Source organism: Thamnophis sirtalis, unplaced genomic scaffold, assembly GCF_051295495.1.
Source record: "Thamnophis sirtalis isolate CommonGarterSnake01/CBP01778 unplaced genomic scaffold, rThaSir2_p1.2 scaffold_11, whole genome shotgun sequence".
NCBI classification, from domain to species: Eukaryota; Metazoa; Chordata; class Lepidosauria; order Squamata; family Natricidae; genus Thamnophis; species Thamnophis sirtalis.
Genome location: NW_028261391.1, coordinates 35,812,000 through 35,825,229, shown reverse-complemented (window position 1 = coordinate 35,825,229; position 13,230 = coordinate 35,812,000).

The window sequence follows — 13,230 nt, the reverse complement described above, 5'->3', positions numbered from 1 at the left end:
GATGGTAGAGTTGATTATTGCTTGCAAGTGTTTGCTCACATGGCACAATAAAGACTCATTTCAAGACTGACTGATGGAATTTTTTGTACTCACCTTGTTTAAACATAAACAAGGTGAGTACCAAAGTCATGAAATCTGTGAATATACTAAAACAGTCTTGTGATTTGAGGAATTGCTAAAGGAAGTTGATGAAATTAACCCCATGGTAAAAAGGGCCTCCTGGGATGATCAGTCTATGATTGTTGATGCTCTTTGGTTTTTCATCTGTTGAGGAGAGAGTTGCTTGTTACCTGTGTAAAGCTTATCATGGCTATGAAAAGAGGTAATTATTCCAATCAACTGAATAGGGACTAGACAAGCCGCCCTTTTCTCTTCACAAAGTCTTAACATGGTTTTGATTACAATGGAAAAGATTCAGTTCCTTATTCTCAAATTCAGGACGCCATATTGCCTAATTTACAAAGAACAATTATTTGTTCGAAGGTTTGTCTATCAAACTCCAGTTGGAAACTGTAAGAAGGTAAAGTCAAGAGATTTACAGGAGTCATAGACCCAGTATGCATTTGAACAGGTTATACAGACCTTCCTTCCTATTATATCAATTAATTATTTCTAAATATATAAATCTGTGGGGCCTTGTAGGTATCACTCCTTGTCCTCTTCTTTTGATGATGCATTTTGTTTTTGCCTTTTGCATGGCCACTCTACCTGTGTACAGATTGGTGATGCAAACTCTTGTTATGGTAGTATATAAATATAAATAGGTTCAAGAAACATCATAGATAAGCAGTATTCATACAAATATTCTAAATACCTTTGTTTCAAATTTCTTCCTAAGCAAGGTGAACTTTCATTCATTCTAAATCCAGAGTAACTGTTTTATTCTATTTCTAAGGTAATTTTGCTATGTAGAGATTTGGCAGCCATAAGAACATAACAACATTTCTCCCCATGATTTAGCTGCAGAGATTATTCAGTAGCTAATCCTTGTGCTAATTAAAACACCACAAATTATTATTCCTGCAGAATTTGCTTTAAGTAAACATATTCTCAAAAAATTCAATGAATAAGATATATATTGTAATTATAGGTAGTTCTCAACATACAACAATTCATTTAGTGACTGTTCGAAATTACAATGTCACTGAGAAAAGTGATTTATGACTATTTTTCATACGGATGACCATTGCAGCATCCTCTTGGTCAAGTGACCAAGATCTGGATGTTTGACAATTGGTCTATAGACAACTTGTTATGACCGTTGCAGTGCCCGGGGTCATGTGATTCCCTTCTGTGACCTTCTGACAAGCAAAGTCAGATTCACTTAACAACTGGGTGATTAATTTAACAACAACTTGTTCCTAATTAAATTAACTACATTTATTCCAGTGTGTTTAACTACAGAAATGTTTTGAAGCAAGGAGTGTGGGAGGATAAGGATAAGACCTAAAGTGAGTGGGAACCCTCATTCTCAGTGCAGAAACGGGCTGCTTTGATTTGTTTTTCCCAGAATTATGAATTCTTTTTAATCACCTTTTGAAATTAGTCCTGGGGATGCAGATTCTCGTGCCTGCCCTAGTATAATTATAAAAATGTTGACATTTAATCCAGGAGTAACTTTACAAAAAGAATTTTAAAATTCAAAAGCTTACCTCATCAGGGAGGGAATAAGAAGTCATACTGAATTCAAAGGAATATTCTTAAGATGAGCAGTGTTAGTTTTACTGTCAAAAAGCTATCTTTGTGGTGCATGAATGTTTATAATTGATGTTAGATTGCAAAAAAGAAAGCCATCATATGCTACTGATGAGTTTTCATGTACTTTTACCAGTGTAGAAAAATGGAACTGGTGGTGGACTGGGATAAGAAAGTCCATGGTACAAGTCCCCAATATATCAGCCCAAGTTATCTCACAAGATTGTTCAGGGGTGGTGGTGGTGGTAATGAGAAATCTTTTTATGTATCCTCATTGCTGCATAGATCATTAAACAAGTACGAGGAAACCACTCATGATAGCTTCACCAAAATTCTGGCAGCAGCTAAATGAAAGATAGCTACTCTCAGGAGGACAAAAGAACATTTCCATTACTTTTCCCCTTGACAATTGTAGCAAGTAGCATGTGGTCATTTTATCTTGAGTCATCAGTGGCCTAGACAGGGACAATTTACATTTCATTGACTGACCAGATAACTTATTGACTAGAAATGTCCCAAATCTAGAACTACTGTAGGTGGTAAAGCATAAACTGTGCATTGGGCTTTCAAAATGTGAGATGCGGAAGAGCAGAGTAACCCACTCGAATGAAAAGAACTCACTGATACCAAAGGCTGCTTCCTTGTCTACTTAAAAAATATAATCTAACAAGGGATGAAATATCACTGACTTTTAATTATTAGGCTCACAGAAATGCAACCCATATTGTTAATACACTTTAATTCATTTTTGTATGAATTTATTTATTTATCTATTTATTCTTCCCCCCTCAGTTCCTGTTCAGCATTTACAACAGTGTGAAGGAAAGATTAAAATTAAAATAAAATAAAAAAGATTAGAATTAAAAAAAATTATCTTGTTCTTGTTAAATGGAAAAAAGAAACATAAATGGGGGAGGAGGATAGGCAACCTTTCAAAGATATTACAAAGTGGTTTGCTTTCTTGCTACTCAAATATTGCTATTTTTTTTTATTATACAAGTTAAGGACAGTAGTATGAAACTTGGAAACATCACAACTAATGATACATTAGTTACTTAGCCATCCTTTCTCTACTTGCTATATCACCACGGTAGCCATATAATTCCAAAATGTGATATTTGCAATTTTAATGATATATAAAATGGCTCAAAATCATAGTGATTTATAATGAATTGAAATATTAGGAAATAATTGTTTTTTTAGTTACACATTAAAGCTTTCTATTTGCAAGATAATACACTGCCAGTAAAACTTATACCAACTCTTTAGAATATATTTTAAATCAAAGTCTCCAATATAACAGATCACCTCTAAAGTATACAGACTTCAGATACTAGGTTTTATGGCATTTTGGAAGACAGCTGTGTCTGGCTTTAATTACAGAATCTCCCTAGGTCTAGAATCCTTCAAAGGCTACACACAACATAATTGTTCAATGACTTCCTCAACATTTGGATCCTTTGATCATGTCAAACGCATTCAACAAAGAACCTTACCTGTAAATATACTGCTGTCAACCTAATGGGGCAAAAGTTAACACCATAAAGTTCACAGGTTTTCTACAGCCTAAATAAGGTGACAAAAGCAGATCTTGTGGACTGCAAGACAATAGACCTCCATTGCAGTGTTTATATGTAAAGATGCCAAAGACTGCATCAGCTCAACTGAACTTCATAGACATTTTGTTTCATATTTCATTTGATAAAAAAGTGATTCTCATATATAAATTATTTTCCAAGCATGCTCTAATATTTATTGGAAACAGGTTGGGATGGAATTGATTTAATTTTTCTAGCACCCTGAAATAATGTTTAAACTTTTATAGCATATAGAAAAAAATAGTTCACAACTACGCATGAGATTGTTTTATGAATTCTAGTCTTTGGATGATAAACCAAGTACTATAGGGTAGACTATGAAGTGAGAAACGCATCCCAGAGAGAATGAAAGAGACTAGAATTTTTTTTAGATTTCTTTGAAAATGAACTCCTTGAAATCTGTAAATACACTCCCCCCCCCCCATCTAATCTTTTCTAATCTGGAGCAAATGTGGTGCAATTATTCCTGATATAGCCCAGCTAGCTAATAGACCTGCCCTTTCAACCCATCTGAAACGTTATAAAAATAGAAAGTCTGGGGATATAGATCCCATCCCTACCCTCAAATTGCCTAAAAATTTGTTTGAATTTGGTATTACAAAGTTTAGAGTATCAACTAATTACTGCACAAAAATAAAACTTTTATGGGATAAAGGAAACGTGTTCTGATCCGGACCAATTTGTCTAAAGTAACCTGGCCCTAGAAATGAAATTCCTATTGTACTTCAGTGCTATCTTTTTTGCAGATATGAGGGACTACTTTCTTATGACATTTAAATGTATTTTTTTTACAACAAGTCTCCCAGCTTTCAAAACAAAACAGTAAACAGTTCTCTTTTTTTCTTGCAGAGAAGTGGAATTTCAGTGAAACTGGGTTTTTTGTTGGAATGAGAATCAGATGCCTGGATATACATCCATTCCCCTTGCCAACAGAATGTCTGGGTAGAGCAGATGGAACATATGGCCTTCAGCGCACAAAACCAGCAAGCAGTGCAGAGAGATAATAGAGATGGAACAAAACCGTCTCAGAAAGCAACTGCAGCATACGAGGCTCCAGCTGCTGCTTTGGGGAAAGTCTCAGCATGTTCTTTATGCTATGTCTTTTCACTATTTTGCCATGTTACAGCATAATGCGTTTCGAAACAAATTAAATCAAGCTTTAAATCTGCATTTCAGCAGCAGTTCTTCCAAAAAAGGAAGAATTCAAAGGGTGACTTCCACATAAACAAAAGTGTTTATTAATGCATTTTTTTTTTAAAAAAATTCTCAATTGCCTTTTTAAAATTTGGACAAAAAAAATCAGGCTAGAAATACAGTCTATTGGGTTGGTCTACTTGAATCCTACTGAAATGAATAGAAATTCTATAGCATTCATTTTATCCCCATGCTATGTATCTAAGACATTATTTTTCCCTCCGACATTTTCCATAGTTCTTCCTAGATATATAAATACAGATCGTTGTGAATCTCCTCCCCCAGTGTCACTTTTGAGAATCACCATAAGAAGCAGCAATTAATTTTGTGGTCTTCCTAGCAGGCAATTTCAGAATGGAAAATCTAGATGGTGCCAACCAAAGCCATCTGCTCAATATTCACATATCATTTACAACTCTCTGCTCAACATTCACTGCAGTTACTTGCTGCTTAAATATCAGCTGGGTGAGCAAATGCAACCCACAGTTGAAAGAATAACATTTTAAGGCGTACTTCAAGTCCATTCTTTAAAAATAAAAAGTGATTGAAGCAACTCAAAGCCTTGACATGTCAGCCACATTATTTCATCATTTTATACTGGTCAAGTATGAAGTATCATTAGAATCTGAGTCAAAACATGGGGAAAAGGGCTATGGAAAACTTTAGGAAATACAGAAGTAGAGAAGTCCAAATAACAATGAATTATAAAAGGGCAATATCTCCTTTTCACTAAAACAGCAGCTCAATGAACTCTCAGCCTTTCAGAAAAATGGGGAAACACAGGACACTGAAATGGCATATTGTGAAAGGGGAGGGGGCACACACAGAATTCAGGACAATGGTATGTTTATGAGATGTGGATGCAGTACATCATTTGCTGAAGGCAAACCAGTTCTGTACCATAGCTCAAAAAAGGGCAGATGCTTCCAAAAAGTTACCTCTGATGTGCACACATTTTTACATTTGGTAAGGATGGATAAAACCAGTCAAATTTACTGGTATTATTATTTACAGACTATTTTTTTTCTTTACAATTGGCTCAGAAATAAAGGATCTCACTATGGAAAAGACAGTTTGCAAATATGGAATTAGCCTAATTATGTTCCAGATGATCAAGTTATCAGGTTCTACCAAACCAGATATCCAGCAATATTACACTTCTTGGTTGGTTAAAGAAAGAGGCTGGCGTTTGCAAATAATAGAAAATATTATTGTGACTTAATTATGGATACAAAATTATGGACACATTACTTATGAATAACATTCACTTTCCCTTAGCAATTTTGTGTGCTCAAAGCAGCTTTTGCATGTCCAGAAGGAGTGAAAAAGAATTCAGGAAAAACAGAGCTTCTTTTATTGGAGTGGATTTTGATAACACACTGAACCATAGCTAAGATAATTTAGGTTATAACCTATCATGGTTAGAGCCTTTGATTAAAGATTGCCTAATTTATTTCACACTTAGATTTTAGAAAACCACAATATATTTTAATAAGTTTTGGGAATGCAATTTACATGGCTGTCATTGATCTTAAATACATGTTTTATAGTCCAGTGTTTCTCAACCTTGGCAACTTGAAAAGATGTGGACTTCAACTCCCAGAATTTCCCAGCCAGCCTTGCTTGGTGGGAAATTCTTCTTTGCAGATATTACAATTAGAATTACACCTAGCATGCCTTCCAAACCCACTCAAGAGACACATAAAATATACCATAGCCTTTTAACTTATTTACAATTGATATGGTATCGTGGGGCATGTGTTAGGTATACAGTCTTTTCACCTGAAAATAGATTTCATACTTTTGTGTTTATTATATGCTAATGCCATTGCATTGTCTTCAACTAAAGTAGGTCTGTAATGTCTTTCATAAATTTTTGTGAATACTTCAAAATTAAAATAGGAAATGTAATGATTTTACAAAGTTTCAAAAAAGGGACATCTGTATACCCTTATGAGAATTAGAGAAATAATTAAAACGCATATGAGTTTGAGGTAATATTTTATAGAAAATATAAAAAAATGGAAATAAAAAGCAGGGATGCCTATTTATTCCAAAGTTAGAAGCATCGGGCCTGCCTGCCTGCCTGCCTGCCTGCCTCCATCCATCCATCCATCCATCCATCTATCATCTATTTCATCATCACTATCAACATCCTCCTCCTCAATCTACAAATTTTTATTTCCTTTAGGGATATTGAAATTTAGTGACTCCTTGGATCATCGTTTCAGATATATTTCCTTATCATATTCCTCAATCCCTTCAACAATATCAGAACTTATAATGTACTTGAAAAGTTGTTAAAAATTCAGAGAACTATTCAAAGATGTTTCTGTCTTGAAAATATCCCATGTTGAATTGTATAGCATAGTCATCAGAGTTGACCACAGAAATGTTTAATGACATTTTGTATTATGTCACAAAATGCTTTACAGTAATTTTGATGTCAAAAAATGTTTTATAAAATTTGCCAAATTTCAATTCTATGGGAGTCATGGCTTCTGGATTTTAAAAGCAATCTGTAAGTTAGCCCATTTGAGGTAGCTTGATTTAAAACTTTTGCCATATGATGCATGATTAAAGTTAGTCCAGTGAAAGATTTCAGACAAAAGAATTTTAATAATATGTAGCTAGAAACATTCATAATAGAGTATTAAAACTTTTCCTCTAGTATTAGCTTTTCCTCTAACAGTTTGTTCTGATATCCATCACTGTTTCCTCTAAGGTGAGCGGCCGCGCGGCCGCGCACATGGCAAGAAACCCCCGCGCAGAGCTTTCTAACTCCCGCGCAGAGGTTTCTTTCAAAGCAAACGTGGGGAAGTCCTTTGCAGGCGGCTAGAACTGGCTGCCTGCAAAGGACCTCCCCAAACTTGTTTCAGCGGCAGGCAGCTCTCAGCCTGGGCGGCAGCGTCATGCAGGCTGTGGAACGAGGGGGAGGAGGAGGGAACCAAAGAGAGGCTTTTGCCGAGTCTGCGCCCCACAGCCAGGACCGTCCTTGCGCCTCAAGCCGCGTTTCTTCCTGCAAAGCCCTTCTGGCGTCAAGCGGAACTCTCGGGTTGCCCGAAGGGCTTTGCCTTTGCAGGAAGAAACGCGGCTTGAGGTGCAAGGACGGTCCTGGCGCAGACCCGGTAAAAGCCTCTCTTTGGTTTCCTCCTCCTCCTCCTCCTCCTCCTCCTCCTCCTCCTCCTCCTCCTCCTTTCTGGACCCCCTTCCTCAAAGATTTGGTACCAAAGCAATGGCGGTGAGGAAGTTGTGTCTTTTGGATTTTGCACTGTTGTCTTTTCAATGGTTCTCAGACTGGTTGAACCTTTAGCAGCTGGGGTGATATTCTTTACTGTTAAGGTTACAATTGGATGAGTTGGACGAATCTTAAAAGATGAAACTTTTATTAAAACGTTTGACTTAACTAAAAACGTCTTCCTTTTTCTTCTTCTTCTTAAATATGATTTATTTATTTTTACTTCAGAAGTTTGATGACCGTTGTACAAACTAATCCAACCTAAATGTAGAGGAGGAGAAGAAGGGGGGGGGATTTAAAAAGAACAGAGGAAAAAGAAAAGAAAGCATGAAGAAAACATAAAGAAAGGGATGGGAGGGAGGGAAGAAAGGAAGGCACTTAATGTTGAAACAGAAAATATTATATAAGGAAGAAAATGGAAATAACTTAGGAAGGAAGGAAGGAAGGAAGGAATTGCACTTAATATTGAAGGAAAAGAGAATGAAGGAAAAAGTATTGGAAGGATTGAAAGAAGGAAGGAGGAACAAAGAATTACACTTAATATTGAAATGGAAAAGAAAATATAATGAATGAAAGAAGAAGTATAGGAAGGAAGGAAGGAAGGAAGGAAGGAAGGAAGAAAGAAACAAAGACTGTTGAAACAGAAAAGATAATATAAGGAAGAAAATGGAAAGACGTATAGGAAGGAAGGAAGGAAAAAAGGAAGGCAATGTTGAAATGGAAAAGAATATAAGGAAGAAAATGGGAAAAAGTATAGGAAGAAAGGAAGAAATGTACTTAATATTGAAACAGACAAGGGAATGAAGGAAAAAATATTGGAAGGATTGAAAGAAGGAAGGAAGAATGGAAGGAACAAAGACAATGTTGAAATGGAAAAGAATATAAGGAAAAAAATGGAAAAATGTTAGGAAGGAAGAATTACACTTAATATTGAAACAATTGAATATAATGAAGGAAAAGGAAACAGGAATAAGGGAGGGACGGAGGACTTCAGCTCCCAAGGCTGGGAAAAGAATCTGCACTAGGGACAATGCAAGCTATGCTTCACCCCGTCAGCAATGTTCCCTCTAATTTTTTTTCAGTGTGAGCGGAAAAGTATTCTGGGAGTTGAAGTCCACAAGGCTTAAGGCTGTCAGGTTTGAAGATCCCTGGGGGTTTTTTCCTAAAGGGTTAGGGGTGCGAGGCTCTTGTAACTTGACAGCTTTAAGACTTGCACGCTTCAATGCCAGAGTTTCTGAGCCAACATTTTGGTTGCTAAGCAGGACCGTTGTTAAGTGATACTGATATTATATAACACTTTTAATTAAGCGGGTACCTTGAATAAACATAACTTTGAGTTTCAAATAATACTGATTTCGTTGTTGTCTTAGGTGACATCTGTGAAAAAAATTAAGGTGCTCAGGCATGAAAATGTGCCGCTCAAACACTATACTTTTCCACTCACACTGAAAAAAAATTAGAGGGAACATTGATATCCATGGAGTAGAATTAGTAGACATGTGCGGTAATGTTTATAGCAAGAGGGGCAGATCCAACAGACTTGCTCTTTAATTGCTGAGTTGGTTTTGCTTTTCAGTGTAATTTTGTTTTCAATAGAAGAGCAATTAACAATTCATTTGTTAAATCTGTATATCTGGCTTCAACTGACTGCAGTATGACAAATGTACCATTTTCAATCAAAGTTGAATTCTTTGTGAACTCTGTGAATTTAAATATATAAAAGTATATAAACAGTGACACCTAGAGGATGGAAATATTTGAGAGACAATTTTTCAAAGTTTTGATCATCTCAGGTACTATATGTTATTCTCTTCGTGATTTGGAACTGGCAACATACTTCAATAATTTGGTTTAGTACTGGTTACATACTTAGTTGTCACACCAAATAACCATATACCTAAAAATAAATTATATGCATTAAAGAAATCAAAGCATTGAAATAGCATTGAATATCTAACCGAACATTGAATATCTAAAAAAATGATATCCAATGTAGAGAAAAGTAAGGTTTTACATTTAGACAAGAAAAACAAAATGTACAGGTACAGATTAGATGAAACCTGGTTCGATAGCAATAATTGTCAGATGGATCTTGGAGTGCTAGTGGACAATCACTTAAATATGAACTAGCAGTGTGCAGTGGCAGCCAAAAAACCCAATACAATTTTAGGTTGCATTAACAGAGGAATAGAACCAAGATCACATTAAGTTTTAGTACCACTTTATAAAACCTTAGTAAGATCACACTTAGAATATTGCATCCAGTTTGGTCACCAAATTATGAAAAGATGTTGAGACTTTGGAAAGAATGCAGAAAAGAGCAACAAAGATGATTAGGGGGATGGCGGCTAAAACATTTCAAGAATAGTTGCAAAAATTGGGTATGTCTTGTCTAGTGAAACATAGGGCTACTAGGGCTGACATGAAAGCAGTGTTCCAATATTAGAGAGGCTGCCACAAAGAGTGGGTCAACCTATTTTCTGAAGCACCAGAAGGCAAGATAAGAAACGGTGGATGGAAACAACTAATCAAGTAGAGAAGCAACCTAGAACTAAATAAAACTTACCTAACAGTGAGAACAATTAACCAGTGGAACAGCTTGATTTCAAAATAGAGTAGAGTAGAGTAGAGTAGAGTAGAGTAGAGTAGAGTAGAGTAGAGTAGAGTAGAATAGAATAGAATAGAATAGAATAGAAACAGAGTTGGAAGGGATCTTGGAGTCTAGTCCAACTTCCTGCTTAGGCAGGAAACCCTACACCACTTCACACAAATGGTTATCCAATCTCTTCTTTAAAAACTTCCAGTGTTGGAGCACTTACAACTTCTGAGGCAAGTTGTTCCACTGATTAATTGTTCTGTCAAGATATTTATTCTTAGTTCTATGTAAGTTGCTTCTCTCCGATTAGTTTCCACCCATTACTTCTTGTCCTACCTTCAGGTGTTTTGGAGTGTAGCTGACTCCCTCTTCTTTGTGGCTGCCCCTGAGATATTGGAACACAACAGAAGTTGTGAGTGCTCTGTCACTGGAGGCTTTTAAGGAGAGACAAGTGGGTAATCACTTGTCGGGAATGGTATAGGGTCTCGTGCTTGGGTAAGGGGTTGGACTAGAAGGCCACCAAGATCCAACTCTGTTATTCTGAAATAATAAATTCATGCTGCCATGCTAACGCAAGTAATTTCATGGCAGTCCTTCCATGAAGTTCAGTTCTCCTTGCTTTTTAACATTTATATGAAGCTGTTGGCTAAGATCATTGTGCAGTTTGGGGTATGTTATCACTACACTGATGTACTCAGTTGTACAGTTCCTAGATGTAAAAGTGATGCTATTGATGATGCCTTGAGGCTGTAATGCAAACAAAAAAGCAAACAAACAAACAGGCTGAAATTATACTAAGATGGTGTTCCTGTTGTTTATCCATTGGTGTTCTCTGGTGCTGCCCAGATTGGTCCTTGAAGGGTGGGTACAACCTGTAAAGGAGTATATCTACAATTTAGGGTTCTTCGGGACTCATGGCTTCTGCTTGATCAGCAGGTTAACACAATGGCCAGATCAGTCTTTGCCCAGCTATGGTTGGTATGCTAATTGCAACCGTACCTGAAGCAAGAGGACTTAGCTACTGTAATTCATGCCTTTATCACCATTTGTCTTAACTACTTCAGTGTCACTGATTTAGATGTGGCTGCCCTAAACAATTACTCAGAAGCCTATGTGCTTGCTCGGCTCTTTACTGGGAGTATATGACATCCATTTTGTGGCTGAATGTTGAATAGTTTCTGGGTACTATTTAATGCACTATTGACCTTTTAAATTATTTTTTGGTTTGGCACCTAGAAACCTTCAGGATTGTCTGCTTCCACCAGTATTGATCCAATCACTTTGTAGAAGCTGTGAGAACTACTTGTAATTCCACATTTTTGAGAGATCCAGGGGCTGAGGCTTGAGTTGCATTGATGCCATGAACGTTATATTTGCTCAATGTGTCACTGTCAGCAAAACACTGAAAACATGAGATGCTACCCAAAACTTTATGTATAATTATGGCACTGAGGAGCTGGATGTGAGAAAACAAGGATGCAGAGAACTGTACAATATTTTTCAATGTTTTAAATAATTTTCTAACCAAAGGTTGAAAGAGGCATAGCAGTGACAATGTGACATCATGTAATAAGGCCAGAATTTTTATTACTCTTTGGCACTGAGGTGTGGTTTAAAAAATAAGAGATTTATTAAGCTTTCAGAATGACTTAATGCAGTGGTTCCCAAACTTGGCAACTTTAAGACTTGTGGACTTCAACTCCCAGAAGCTGGCTGGAGAATTCTGGGAGTTGAAGTCCACAAGTCTTAAAGTTGCCAAGTTTGGGAACCACTGACTTAATGTATCCATTTTCCTGCCCCAAATCAGCAGGTCAATTGTTTCTTGCTTAATGAATGGTTTTGGGGAGACAGCATCCCGTTTATTCTTGAGTTACAAATTGGACCTCTTTCAGTCAGGGCTCAGGATTGATATGGGACCAACGTAGCATTAATTCCACTCTTGGATAATTTTTGGTGGAGTAGATGGTATCCTTTCTTTGTTCCTTGCTCTTCTTGGCCTTTCAGCAGTTTGCAATATCATGGATACGATGTTGTATCTCCTCCTTTCTCCAGGGTGATTTCAGTCGATGTCGATGGGGAGAGAGAGCCAGCACATGGCATCTACTTTGTGGGATACTACAGGGTTCGGTTCCTTCATTCTTCCTGCTTAACATTTACATGAATTTTCTGGTTGACCCAATGCAGTGCTATGGCATAAGGTATCACCAGTAGGCTGATGATACACCACTTTATATTTCACCCCTGAATCACCTAAGTTTTACCTATTAGATTTGTTGTTATACCATAGATCTGGCTAGTTTATACTATTATGTAAAAGTAAAAAGTGGAGGTTTGATGTTAATGCCTTATTCTACTGCGCCAAAGGAAGTCAGATGTCAATGCTTTTTTTTCTTTTTTCTTTCCCTCACTTTTAACTTCCTTGTTTTCCTACTACTGGTATTTACTTTTGTATTTTCTTTGTTTGCTGCATAATAAACTAATAAAAATGTTTTAAGAAAAGTGTAAAGGTATGTGGGAAAGATCTTGGAAGCCTGGGTGAAGAGACCTTAACAAGAGAACAGTCGGATTGCTTTGAATGAATAGTTAATCGACTGTTGTTCAGGAATAATATTAGGACAACACTCTATTGCAGAATTTTTGGATTGAACTTTTGAAACAGAAAATTCAAAATTAGATGGACTAAACATAGCAACAGAGTTAGACAAAGCAGTAATTTAACATTTTCACTACAAAGAAAAAGAGATAGCACAGCTGTTCATTCTTTGACTGAAGAATCAGGAGAGTGAGTATACTGAATGTAATCCAGTTGGTTAAAACTACTCAAGGGTATCACACAAAGCAAAACAAGGCCATTAGCAATGATTACTGTAATCGAATTTACTGTGTGATGTTCCTTTACAATAAATATA